The 13,298-nt window shown below is 42.7% G+C and overlaps 1 long non-coding RNA gene across 1 annotated transcript; it reads right to left on the bottom strand.

Moving 5' to 3' along the window:
• Nucleotides 1-2,919: 2,919 nt before the first annotated feature.
• LOC118618761 lies at nucleotides 2,920-12,277 on the bottom strand. The gene is made up of 3 exons (XR_004957099.1): nucleotides 12,171-12,277; nucleotides 5,496-5,593; nucleotides 2,920-3,019 (listed from the first exon to the last, which is right to left on the bottom strand). It is a non-coding gene; the product is annotated as an uncharacterized LOC118618761 (long non-coding RNA).
• Nucleotides 12,278-13,298: the final 1,021 nt, after the last annotated feature.

Raw genomic sequence — 13,298 nt, forward strand, 5'->3', positions numbered from 1 at the left:
TGGTCTCTAAGATCAAGGTCCATAAGTTCAGTATGTATTTTTTCTTCTATGTAATTTATTATTTCACATATTATATTCAGATCTTTTATCCATTTTGAATTAATTTTTGTACATGGGACAAAGTGTTGTATCTTTTTCAATCTCTCTTTTTTTTTTGTACATGCCCCTAGTGGGAACAGAACCCGGGACTCTCTGGTCCGCAGGCCAACACTCCAACCACTGAGCCAAACCAGCCAGGGCTCTTTTTCAATCTCTTTTAATATTGCTTTGTACGTTTCAGTATATAGGTCTTCCACATCCTTATAAAAGTTTATTCCTAGTTATTTTATTCTTTTGGTTGCAATTGCATAAGGAATTTTTTTCATTTCTATTTCTGAAGTTTCATTATTAGAATATAGGAAAACAGTGGATTTTTGTAGATTGATTTTTGTATCCTGAAAGTTTATTGTATCAGTATATTATTAATAGTTTTTTGATGGAGGCTTTAGGATTTTCTGTGTACAGAATCATGCCATCTGTAAAAGGTGACAGTTTTACTTCTTCATCCCCAATTTGGATGTCCTTTATTTATTTTGTGTGGTTGCTCTGGCTAGGACTTCCAAAACAGTGTTGAATGAGAGTGGTGAGAATGGGCATTCTTGTCTTGTTCCTGATTTTAGAGGAAAGGCTTCTGGTTTTGTCTTTTTGAAATAATTGGGGCTAACTAATTGGGGCCTGTAATAATTCATTTTATGTGTTAACTTGACTGGGTTAACAAATGCCCAGATAGCTGGTAAAACATTATTTCTGAATGTGTCTGAGGCTGTTCCAGAAGAGATTAGCATTTGAACAGGTGGACTGAGTAAAGAAGATTACCCCCACCAATGCAAGTGAGCACCATCCAATCCATTGATGGTCTAAATAGAACAAAGGGTGGAGAAAGGGTAAATTTGCTCTCTGCTTGAGCTGGGGTATCCATTTTCTCCTGCCCTCGGACACCAGTGCTTCTGGTTCTCGGGTCTTTGGACTCATACCGAATTATCCCACCAGCTTTCCTGTTCTCCAGCCAGCAGAGGGCAGATCATGGAGCTTCTCGGCCTCCACAATTGTGTGAGCCAATTCTTATAATAAATCCCCTTGTCTATATGCATATATCTTCTTGGTTCTGTTTCTCTGAATAATACATTAAGTAATATCAAACTAAGTGTGGTAAGGAATATAAAGAAGTAAACGTTATGACATAGTTTTCAAGGAACTTAGAGTCAAGATGGTAGAGCTAAAGAAAGAAGAAATAACGATGAGTATGTAGTCAGATTAATTGGAGAAAACTACTGAAAAGCAACTAATAATTCGTATTTATTGATTCATTTTATTTATGCACTCAGTGTAAACACTTCCTGAATTCCAAGTGACAGCAGATGATTATGCTGGTGAAACATGTCCATTCTTATCAGAATCTCACTAATTTTAATAGCACCTCACTAATTATTCAGGAGGCACCTAATCCACCCTTTGCATTTGGTTTGACAGTTTCTCTTTTGCCTTTTTTTTTTTATCCTCACCCGAGGACATTTTTCCATTTTTTGTTCAGATAGAGTGGGAGGAAGAGAGAGGAAGAGAGAGAAACATCGACATGAAAGGGACACATCAAGTGGCTGCCACCCGCACGACCAACCAGGGCCGAGGACAAACTGCAACCGAGATACGTGCCCTTAGCGGGAACCAAACCCGGATCTCTCTGGACCACAGACCGATGCTCTAACCGCTGAGCCAAACCGGCCAGGGCTGCCCTTTTTTTTAATTTTTTTTTTATTTTCAGTCTTACAGGTAGTTGTGGAATGTGGCTTTCCTTTTCAGAAATCCCAGTGCCAAGATTGTTCCCTCAGAACAGCAATTCCCAGGCTTTGTTATTTTAGTTTAGTGGTGACTGACCATTAACAGGTTGTTTTCATAGTGAGAAAATCGAAGACATTTTGAGCACTGGTTCAAGGTTACATGATGAGGTTATGGACCCCACCCCGGAACTCACTAACAAACCTAGACCATAATTTATGAGCAGTGGTTGAGCCAGGAGAAGAGATCAGGCCAAAGTCACACCTTTACAATTCAGAGAACTTCCCAAACAGAGTTTGACCTTTTAATAATGACCCCCTTTCCTCATTTCTCAACCTGGAATTATTTGCAGCTTATTTTTCTTTCCTTGCTTAAAGTATTGCCCTATGTGGTCGTGGGCACTGTGACTGTCAGAGTCACCACATCTTACTAGTTTCATCTGCATTCTGCCTCCCAATCCAAGACTTTTCTTTTCCTTTCTTTAATGACTGAGGAAACACGAGCCAGTTAACATCACCCCGGATCCCTTGACTGCCCTCCTCTGGCTCCAGAATTCTGTTTGAGGAAATTCTAGCATCTGAAGCTTTTCCTCAGAGTTCAGTCCTTCTCACTCTTTTCAACAACTATGGTCCCATTACTGCTCATAGATGCAGACGATATAAAATAAAGCCCAAAATGAACAGCTTTGCCCTACACTTAATTTCCTTAGACCCTCCACCCAGCCTTCCTTTCTCATCTAAGAGGGAAGTAGAAATAGCTAAGATACACCTGTGAAGGTCACAGCCCAAGAACACAGCCCACAAGACTGAGGTTAATAAGGTTATGGATTGCTTCCTCTCCCCGCATTTTACCCCAATCACTGCCACCAGTGAGTCTTCAGTAGCCAAGAGCTGAGAGAGCTGCAAGATGCAGGATCTCTCCAAGGAGAAGCACTTAGGGAAGCTACAGTTAACAAGGGAGACAAAAACAAGGAGGCAGGAGGGACTTGAAGCTTCTGGTACCTACAGCAACAGCAAACAATAAACACAACCCAACTTACACCATTGGCTTCCGTGGTTCTCAGGTCTTTGGTGTTCTCAGGCCTTTGCATTTGGAATAAACTACACCACCAGCTCTCCTGGGCCTTCAGCTTGCAGATGGCAGATGGTGGGATTTCTCAGGATACATAATTGTTTAAGCCAATCCCTCATACCTTCATAGTAAATCTCTTCATAGATAAATAGATACAGAGCAAAAAGTAGATTTATAGTTGTTTATATGAAAAATAATATAATAATTAATAAATAATAATACAGGAATAAACTCTGTGTTTTGTATACTCACAACTATAAACCTACTTTTGTCCCAACCTATATACACTGTATAATACATATATATGTGTGTGTGTGTGTGTGTGTGTATATACCGTCTACAATACATAATAACAATAATAATAAATAAAATAGGGAATTGTTTACAAAAGTGATGGAAGCATTGATAAAAGAAAGAGGAGTGGTAAAGCAACCCAGAGATTAACCAAATTAAGAAGCCACTACCCTACCTCAGGGTGGAAGGACAGAGGAACAGGTATTAGCAGAGCACAGAAACTTCAGAAAAGATGTAGCCCTTGCTGGAAATTGAAAAAAACAGTCTTGGAAGCAGAGAAAGAAAGGGATATATATATATATAGATATATATATAGATAGATAGATATATAGATAGATAGATATAGATAGATAGATAGATATATCTATCTATATCTATCTATCTATATATATATATAGAAAGAGAGAGAGAGAAAGATATCTCCATTTCTCTGCCCTCCATTCTCTGTCCAGATCAACTTAGTTTAACTAGGTTAGCCAGAGCACCAGAGAAATGGACTTTGCAGAAGAAAGGTGAGGAAGGAATCGACCTGAGAACAAAGAGAAAATCATTAGTGTATGGAGCAATGGTCCTTGTAGGTGAGTCTAATCTGTGTCCCCACTTTGGCATTCCAAAGCCAGCTTCCAGGAGCCCTAAATTTGCAAAAGAACCCCACAGACACGTGTGCCTCCTGAAGACCAGCTCACCTGTCCAAATCTGACTCTGCCTTTTCTGTATATCCCATCAGCCCTTATATACTCAGCTGGCACAGCTGACAAAGTTTGACAAGAGTTCGTTAGTGATTTTCAAGCGGTGAATATTTCGTCTCTCATGTATAAGTCTCTCTCATACCATGTAGTATTTCCATCTGCGACCTACATCCATCTCCTACAGCCCCATTCTGCCCTAGACAGTTAGGACTTTTACGTAGTTTAGACAACCCATGTATTTAGAAACAGTTTAAGCATGTAGTTCAAGAAACTAACCTAAGTGAATGCTTCATGAAAAAGATGTGTATGGCCAAATAAATTTTGGGAGATCACATATTGTTTTTCTCTTAAAGATTTGCAATGAAGGTTGGTTAATTTAAAGACGCAGAGAAGTCCTCCAGGGTTTCCCAAGTTGATTAAACACAGAACACTTTTGTTCTTATAACGCTCATTAATACCCCGTGAATACACTCTGACAAACACTGATTCAGATCATGCCACCGCAATGCCAGTCTCGGCATTAGTAGCATTTATTTTTCAGGGCATTGTGTGAGGTACTGCTGGAGATATTGGGTTGTAAGATACAATCTATTCCCACAGATGATTAGAATAAAGTTGAGCCAGAATATATAAATAAAGAGATAAATAATAATTCCAGGCACCGTGGCGTGAGTACCAAATGGGTGGTCCAAACAGAAAGTGCAGCAGGGGTGCACGGAAGAGAGAATTGTTGTAAGCTAAGTGGTTCAGGAAGGTTCTAGAAGAATATAAGACTTGGGCTAATCCTTGGGAGAAAACATATACACCTACGCATATGTGGATGGCATACTGGGGGAAATAAGAGGATCGGTTTAGTTATCCAAGTAGGTAAGGTCAGAGTGCAACATACCTCGCTTCAGTTTCTACAGTGAGGATCTGGATCACCAATGAGGAGCATTGTTATACAGGCCAAGAGAGCTCCTGGAGGTCTCTGAGTGAACAGGGAGCATCTCAGAGGCAAGTGTGTTTATAGAAAGCTGTGCTCCCCTCAGCAATTAGAACAAAAGTGTTCCAGAAAGCTGTCTGCTTGACCTATGTCTTAGCCTAGCCTCCCTGCAAAAGCTTAGCCTGAGACAAAGCCTGGTGCACAGGTCCTTTATTTTGAGATGTGATCCCAAGGACCCACACAGGGGACTGGGAAGAGTACAAGAGGAAAGAGGGGAGCCAAGCAAACAAGCCCTCACCACTGTGAGCAACTGAGGCTTGATCCCCCTGGGACTCCCTAAGAGAATCATGAAGAATGCACTTCAGCATTGTTCCCCCAAGAGATGAAAGTGAGAAATAGTTATCTACCAATTACCATCCCCCACTAATCAAGGGTTGCCCTCACATCTGCAGGTTTGAATGCGCTGCAGAATGGCCAAGTGGGTCTCTGCAGGCATCCCACCCAGTATAGGAAAGCCCGGGGCAGAAGGGAAGAAATCGACGGGGGGGCTGAGGTACTGCTGTCAAGTACACCGCATGCAGCTGGTGACCTTGGCAATGGCTGGAGTGAAAAAGGGAGTCTGAGAGGATCTCTGCATAAGAAGTGTCTAATAAAACCTCCAAGGAAGATCATTCTATGCCAACACCGTATTTCCAGGTTCTTACCTGGTTGTTTTTTCTTCAGACTTTTGCACCATGATTCTTGCCCAGGCGTTCAACTCCAGGGTTTTTAGCATTGTTCTTTTCCCTCATCCCATGTTCCCCTACCATTCAAAAAAAAATCCACAGATGAAAACAAAAATAGTCAAATCATAAAGAATATTTTTGCTTCAACTTATTTATACAAAAAAAAAGCACAGTTTTTGGATTTGTTTAATAAGGTACATTTGAAGGCAAAAGACCACCCAAAATTTCCAGGTAAGAACTAACTTGCATAAGAAAGTTTCTAAGACATTTTGCCCTGCTAGGACAGCTCTGCATCCCCAGTCAGACAAACCAAAGCACTGAGGTCATTGCCCTGCTCATCACTCAGAAGCCCTTCTCGGAGATGTGGTTCTTCAGAACTGCCACAACCCAGCAATATTCATCATCCAGCCATTGATCTGTTGAGGACGTGCTATAATCCAGGTACTGTTCTAAGCTCTGGGGATAAAGTTTTAAACAAACATACCAAATATCTGTCCTTGTGAAATATGCAGTCTAGTTGCAGGGAAAATATACAAATAAATATGTAATATGTTGGATGTACAGTCATGGGCATAGAAGGATGGGTTTTATTATTTTTTTTTCTTTATTGATTTTAGAGAAAAAGGAAGGGAGAGGGAGAGAGAGATAGAAACATCAATGAGAGAGGACATCGATTGGCCGCCTCCTGCATGCCCCCCTCCTGCATGCCCCCCACTGGGGATCAGGCCCACAACCCGGGCATGTAGCCCGTCTGGGAATTGAACCGGCAACCTCTTGGTGCATGGGTCAATGCTCAACCACTAAGCCACACCAGCCAGGCAGGTGTTATTATGTATAGCGTGTGTTATAAATGTGATATTTGCATAGAGGCAGGAAGGAAATGAGAGGAATGAGCCATGTGGATAAACGAGGAGGAAACATACCAGAGGGGTGTGTTTAAAGCAAGTGCCAAGACCTGAGGCCTTGTGGCCTGTGTCTGGCCTGTCCAGGGGAGAACCAGGAGGCCAGTGCAGCAAGAGCAGAGTGGGTGAAGGGCGGATGTGAAAGGAGAGGGGTCCGAGAGGTAGCCTTGTGGGGATGCCGCAGGGCCTTGGAGATCATTATAGAATGACTGGCTTTTTCTCTGATTGAATAGGAAGCCATTAAAGGATTTTCAGCAGAGAAGTCACATGGTCAGTTTGCACTTTTAAAGAATCGTTCTGATTGCTGTGGAGAATAGGTGTGGTGACACTGGGTTAGGAAGCTCAGGGCGAGAGAATGATGACCTGAATGAGGAAGGCAGCAGCGGCCCTGAGAAATGGTAGGGCTCTAATGATATTTTGAACATAGAGTTGAAAAGGTTAAATGATGGACTAGGTGTGCAGCATAAGAGAAAATGAGGAGTCAGAAATGACTGCAATGTTTTTGACCTGAACTGAAAAAGCAAATTGTCATTTAACAAGACAAGGAGGGTTGCAGGCCTGGAGTTGGAGAAAATCAAAAACTCAGTTTAGGACATGTAAAGTATGAGGTATTTATTGAACAAGCCGGGTTGTCAAGTAGGCAGTCCTCTCTGTTCTCTGCACAATTCTGAAATTAGGCACACATTTCAGTTTACTAGGTTTCATTGAATAACACCAGTCCTCTAACAAATCCCAGTTACCCACAGTCTGTGAACTGTAACCGCAGACAGGACAACTTCACTGCTTCCTCAACCCACAAATAACAGGTGCCCTTCATGATCAGTGACCGGCCGTCACTTCTTTCAGAGCCTGCCTGTGATTGGCTGCTGCCTTGGTTCATGCCTCATGCAGTTCCCACAGACAGCATAATGCACCCGTGTTGTCTCCTTCTATCCCAGTGCTACACCCACGTGACATTCCACTGCAATGGGAACTCAAAAAGATAAACTGGCCAGTAAAGATGAAAGTATAATAAAGAAAACAGTGGTGATGCTGAAAGTGAACCTTGAATCAAACATAAATGGAGTTGCAGAAGGGAGAGCTGACCTGGGAACGCTGTCCCTGCCACCATCTGAGAGACGACACGTGCACTCACGGGTGAAGGCAAAGGGGGAACGTGCATGTGACAGGAAAGACAAAGCTGTCCCAGAAGAGGGAACACCGACAAAAAACTTCACATTAGAGAAGCTCACAGCAATGAAAGCACAAAGGCTAAAATGCTGGAAGTTCACCCAAACTTAGAAAGATGGTGACAATTCGCTAAGGCACAGAAAAGATGTCCCTCCATATCACATCACATCACACGACAAGAAGGCATGCACTGTACAAGCTACTCTTGATAAATATTTTACAAAGTAATAAAACACTCATTCTCAATGTTCCTAATGTTTTAAATTAGTGTGAACTACATCGATATTCATTTCTAAGTGTTCTTATTTTTTCATTTTACTATACATTTATAACTGACAGTAAGAGTTTTTAATTTCGAACAAAATGTTAATGGTTCCGGAACAATCCCATTTTTCACATGGATTGTTACAAACGCGTTGCCTAGCTTCCGCTCAGCCCCATGCTCATGTTTATGGTCCCACACTAGTGTGCAAAGGGAGGCTGTATGTGAATTTGCAGTTTAGAGGTAAAGTCTGGAGACATACATTTGTGAATTATTACTGGGTAGATGATATTCTAGCATGAGATCACCTGAAGAACACGCATAGATGAAGAGAAGGTCTAAGGACTGAGCCTTAGGGAATCCAGTGGCTAGAGGGAAGGGAAAGGAGGAAGAATCACCAAAGAAGGCTGAGAGAGAGTGGCCAGTGAGCAGTAAGGAGAACTGAGAGGTGTCCCAAAGCCCGTGAGGGGTTTTAAGGAAAGAGTAACCAACTCTCCTGCTGGTTAGACAAGTGAGACAATACTTAGAAAGTGACCTCTGTATTTGGCAATGAGAAGGTTGCTGGTGCCTTGACAAGGGCTATTTCAGTAAAGTAACCCTGAGAGAGCCTGATTAGGGTGAGTTCAAGAAAGAACAGAGGAGCTCTGGCCAGTTTTGCTCAGTGGTTAAAGCGTTGGCCCACAGACCAGAGAGACCTGGGTTCAGATCCCCACTAAAGGCACGTACCTCCGTTGCAGTTCGTCCCCGGCCCCGATTGGGGTCGTGTGGGTGGTGACCAGTCGATATGTCTCTCTCACACCAATGTTTCTCTCTCTCTCTTTCCCTCCCCCTCACTCTATCTGAAGATAAATGCAAAAAATAATAATAATAATAATAATGCCCCCAGGTGAGGATAATTAAAAAAAAAAGAGCAGGAGGAGAGGAAAGAGAATGATGACCACAGGCAAGCTCTCTGGGGGGATTTTCTGTAGGGCATGGCTGGGATAGGATGTGAGCCCAGGAGCTGACACTGTCATGGAACCTGTGTATGCTGACTAGCATAATTAACTAGAGAGTTAATGCCAGGAGAAGGGACAGTTATTAAAACAATGTCCTCAAGAAAGGGTAATACCTAGTCCCCAAGTGGAATTTACCCCTGGACAGGGCAGGGTCTGACAAGAAGGCCTGACTCTTGACTTCTTCAAGACTCAGTTGCCTCAACAACAGAATAAGAATGGACTAGACTGGAGGTACTCAAAGTGTAGTTTCCAGACCAGCAGTATGGGCATCACTTGAGAATGTGTTAAAAACGCAAATTCTCAGGCCTCATTCAAGACCTGCTGAATCAGAATCTCTGAAGGGAGCCTAGCGCTCTGTGCTTTAACAAGCCCGCTGAGTCTTCTGATGCACCCCGAGGTTTAGAACCAGCGGACCAGATGATATTTAAAGTATCTTCTGGCCCAGCCGGTGTGGCTCAGTGGTTGAATGTCGACCCTGCACCAAGAGGTCACTGGTTCAATTCCCAGTCAGGGCATGTGCCCAGGTTGTGGGCCTGATCCCCAGTGGGGGGCATGCAGGAGGCTGCCAATCGATATTCTCTTTCATCGATGTTTCTATCTCTCTCTTCCTCTCCCTTCCTCTCTCTCTAAAATCAATAAAGAAAAAAATGTTTAAAATAAAATGAAGTATCTTCTGGCTCTAAAATCTATGAATCTATGACTCAATAACCTATTTCTGCCAATATCTATTTATTAAGTTTTCATAATACTAACATAAAAAGTTTATGAAACACAAACTGTTTTCTTTTAATTTTTGTCAGTCACCAAAAGCCAAATGTCAGTGTTCAGCCCTCCACAAACAATAATGACATTTGTGTATCTTAAAATCACGTTCATGCCCTGGCCAGTTTGGCTCAGCAGTTAGAGGGTCGGCCTGCAGACCAGAGTAGCGGATTCGATTCCGGTCAAGGGCACGTACCTCAGTTGCAGTTTGTCCCCCACCCTGGTCAGGGTCATGCAGGAGGCAAGCAATCGATGTGTCTCTCTCACAATGATGTTTCTCCCCCCGCCCCCCAACCTCCTACTCTATCTGAAGATAAATGGAAAAATATCCTCTGGTTAGGATTTTTTTAAAAATCACGTTCAAAACTATTCCCAACACGACTCTCTCATGGTAGAGTGTTCAACTTAGCTGTGAGGGCACCAGTAAAGCTTGTATATTTTTTCTGCCATTTTTATAATACATGTACACTTTTAACGAAAAACCTTTGGGAAATAAAAGCTACTTCTCCTAAGTTGTCAGGCATTGTTTTGTACTGCTTGAAGTGCATTATTCCCCAGGAGCACAGCAGACGAGGAAAGACAGGTGACATTAATCCCGTCCCACACTGTTGTTCTTTGGGAACATGGGTCTCTCCAGCCACACACTTGGAGGAAATTCCATACAAACAGAGGAAGCCAGACTCTTTCTGGGAGAACTTAGTCGCTGACTTACTACATTCGACATTGATGCCTGCTAAAGATAAAACCTGGGAAAAGACCTCAGGTCCTGTTTTCCATTGTTGCTGCCTGGGCCCAGTGTGTATGTCTGAGCCGTGCACACATTTCCCTGGGTGGGGGGCGCGTCAGCAAGCAGCTGTCTGTGCAGGATTGCTGATGTTTACAGTAGCGAGTTAGTGCTGCTCTATGCCAAAGCATGTTGTTTCTTATTTTAAAGATGAGAACAATTCCTTCTCTCCCCAGTCCATTGTTACTTGGTTTACTAGACTCTCAGGAGCAGGAAGCAGTAAATTACTAAAGAAAAAAGTATAAATCTCACTAGGGTGTGCTCCTTGTCTTTGGATGAAATTCAGCATACCAATCAGATGTGATGATACGCCACACAGGTCCTCTCTGCTTTGCGGTAAGTTGGTTTGGGGAAGTGAAATAAAAGTCGTTAGACACTTTCCTGTGTCCGTTTCTGTACCTTTCTAGAAGCTCTAAGCACTGCCTCATGTGATGGCTCCAGAAAGCCAGCTGGTCCACCCTAGCGAGGACGTGGCTGGCTGAGAACACCCACTGCCCGTGCGCCCTCTCTCCACGGCTTCCCAAAGCCGGCGCCTTATGCTCTTCCATTAGTTAACACTGCATTCTCCCAACACTGTCTGCCAATAATGAGGGTTGGGTGGGGAAGAGGGAGGGGGAGAATAAGTATTTCCTGAATCACAAAAGAAAATAAAAAAGGAAGATTTACCTTAAAGTACAAATTATTTTCAAAACACATCTATAGAAAGCCAGTATTAAAGTGAGTCAAGCAGATGCATAAAGAAATTACCTATAATGTAAATAAATCACCTACTTCCTCATTCTGTTTAACAAACCTTTCCTGAACATGCCCGACCCTGCCTGGCTCAGTCACCTCCCCCTAGTGCAGTGGTTCTCATGCCTGGCTACACACTGGGGTCACGTAGAGAGCGTCAGAAGTGACTGAGACCTCCAAGGAGTCTGAGAATTTGTAAAAGCTCTCCTCAGGCAATTCTAACAGGCAGCCAAAGTGAAGACACTGTTCTGCTGCCCCCTTTTCTCCTCAGCTCCCCATCTGCCCTTTAAAACCACTACCTCAGCCAGGCCAGTGTGGCTCAGTGGTTGAGCATCGACCCATGCACCAAAAGGTCACCAGTTCGATTCCCGGTCAGGGCACATGCCCAGGTTGTGGGCCAAATCCCCAGTAGGGGCCATACAGGAGCCAGCCAATTGATGTTCTTTCTCACTGATTTTTTTTTAATTTTTAATTTTTTTATTAATTTATTTTTGTCACAGATGTTTTTCCTTTTTCCACCATTGACACCTCCTCCTCTCATCGATGCTTCTATCTCTCTCTCCCTCTCCTTTCCTCTCTCTCTAAAATCAATAAAGAAAAAAAAATTTTTTTAAACAAAAAACACCACCTCAGGCTCCCCTCCCCAGCAGAGACTGAAATAACAAAGTCATACCCAGGAGTTTTTAGGACACTGATACCCAAATTACCTGCTATAAGAATCACTGGGGCACTTACCAGACTAATTCAGACTCACCTCTCCGTTGCAATGATCATTACTAACTATATTGAAACTGATAAAATTCATTATCTGAATGAACATAAATGAGCCAGTTACTTTAAAACATTTCCTTGAATGCGGTTCTGGCCTCTTAGATTCTGTTTTCAGTAATATGGCAGATGAGCTTTAGAGAGCCTCCGCGTCTGCTCAGGAATTGAATGTCGCATTCGGTTCAATATTTAATAAATAATAATCTATTTACAAGCATAAGAAACACTAATTAGAAGTTCAGGATTGGAGAGAACTTCAAAATGACCTAATATTACCATTAATCTGAGTCACTACAAAACTCCAAATCAAGTGGTCATCCAGTTTGGACACGAACACCTCCTCCTCCCAGTGACAGGGGTGTTACCTCCTTGGGTATTCCATCTCATCTTGGGTCAGCTCTGCCAAAGCAAAAAATCACTCATTGAAAAAACTATGTCCCTGTATTTTTTCAGTTCAAAAGATTGTTTGGTTTTGGATAATTCTGAAGAACTTTAGAGAAGATGGGACCATGTATAGCAAGGACCATTTCCCTGCACAGCCAACCCACTGAGTGCACTGAAGTGTCTGATAGGCCACAGCATGTGGGCACCATGTGTACATATTCCCTGACCTCAGTGTACTTGCAGTCTAACAACATACAGAACGAAGCAGGAGTTACGTACGTTGTGATATGTGATAAAACAGGGATAAGTAAGGACCACAGGTGCCTATCATAGAAACACCTGACCCAGACCAAAAGAGGACCGTCCCCGAGAACTGACCTTGGAGCCAAGGCTGAAGCCTAAGTCATTGTTGCCAGTTTTGTACAGTATAAAATGGTTTTATCTTTTCTCCAATGTTATGCTGAATCTCTCTGAACTGATGAAAATTTCTACTTACTTTTGCTTTTCAAAGCTTAAAGCAAGCCAATGTAATAATGCAATCTCATGTTGGATTTAAAGGCTCTAGCACTTTCAATGTTTTAGGACTGGGAGGAGGATGAAGGAAAGGGACAGGCTCTCTATTTAACTAGACACAGTAATGATCGCCTTGGTGCGCCTCTGCTTAGCATGGACTTTCCTTGGATCGGGCTCTCCTACGGGGCACATACATGACGTTCTCAGAGGGCACTGCAAGGTCTCCCCACTACGCCGTTCCCAGCACCTCCCATCTTCCATATCACCCATGGTCCATTCACAACCTTCAGAAACCAGTGCTCCTTGCCAACAGGTGGTCTCCTTGACTAGCGTATTTACAAGGTGTCTTGATTCAGCTATTTCCCATGGTGTCTATTACCCAGTGTGCAGAATGCGTGGTCAACCCACTCATGAAAAAAATTTCATTTCTAATACTAGGGATGGACAATTAAAAACCAAAATTTTAAAAACAATATCACTTAGAATACCTTCCAAAAAATTAAGTGC

Source organism: Molossus molossus, unplaced genomic scaffold (assembly GCF_014108415.1).
Source record: "Molossus molossus isolate mMolMol1 unplaced genomic scaffold, mMolMol1.p scaffold_m16_p_6, whole genome shotgun sequence".
NCBI classification, from domain to species: domain Eukaryota; kingdom Metazoa; phylum Chordata; class Mammalia; order Chiroptera; family Molossidae; genus Molossus; species Molossus molossus.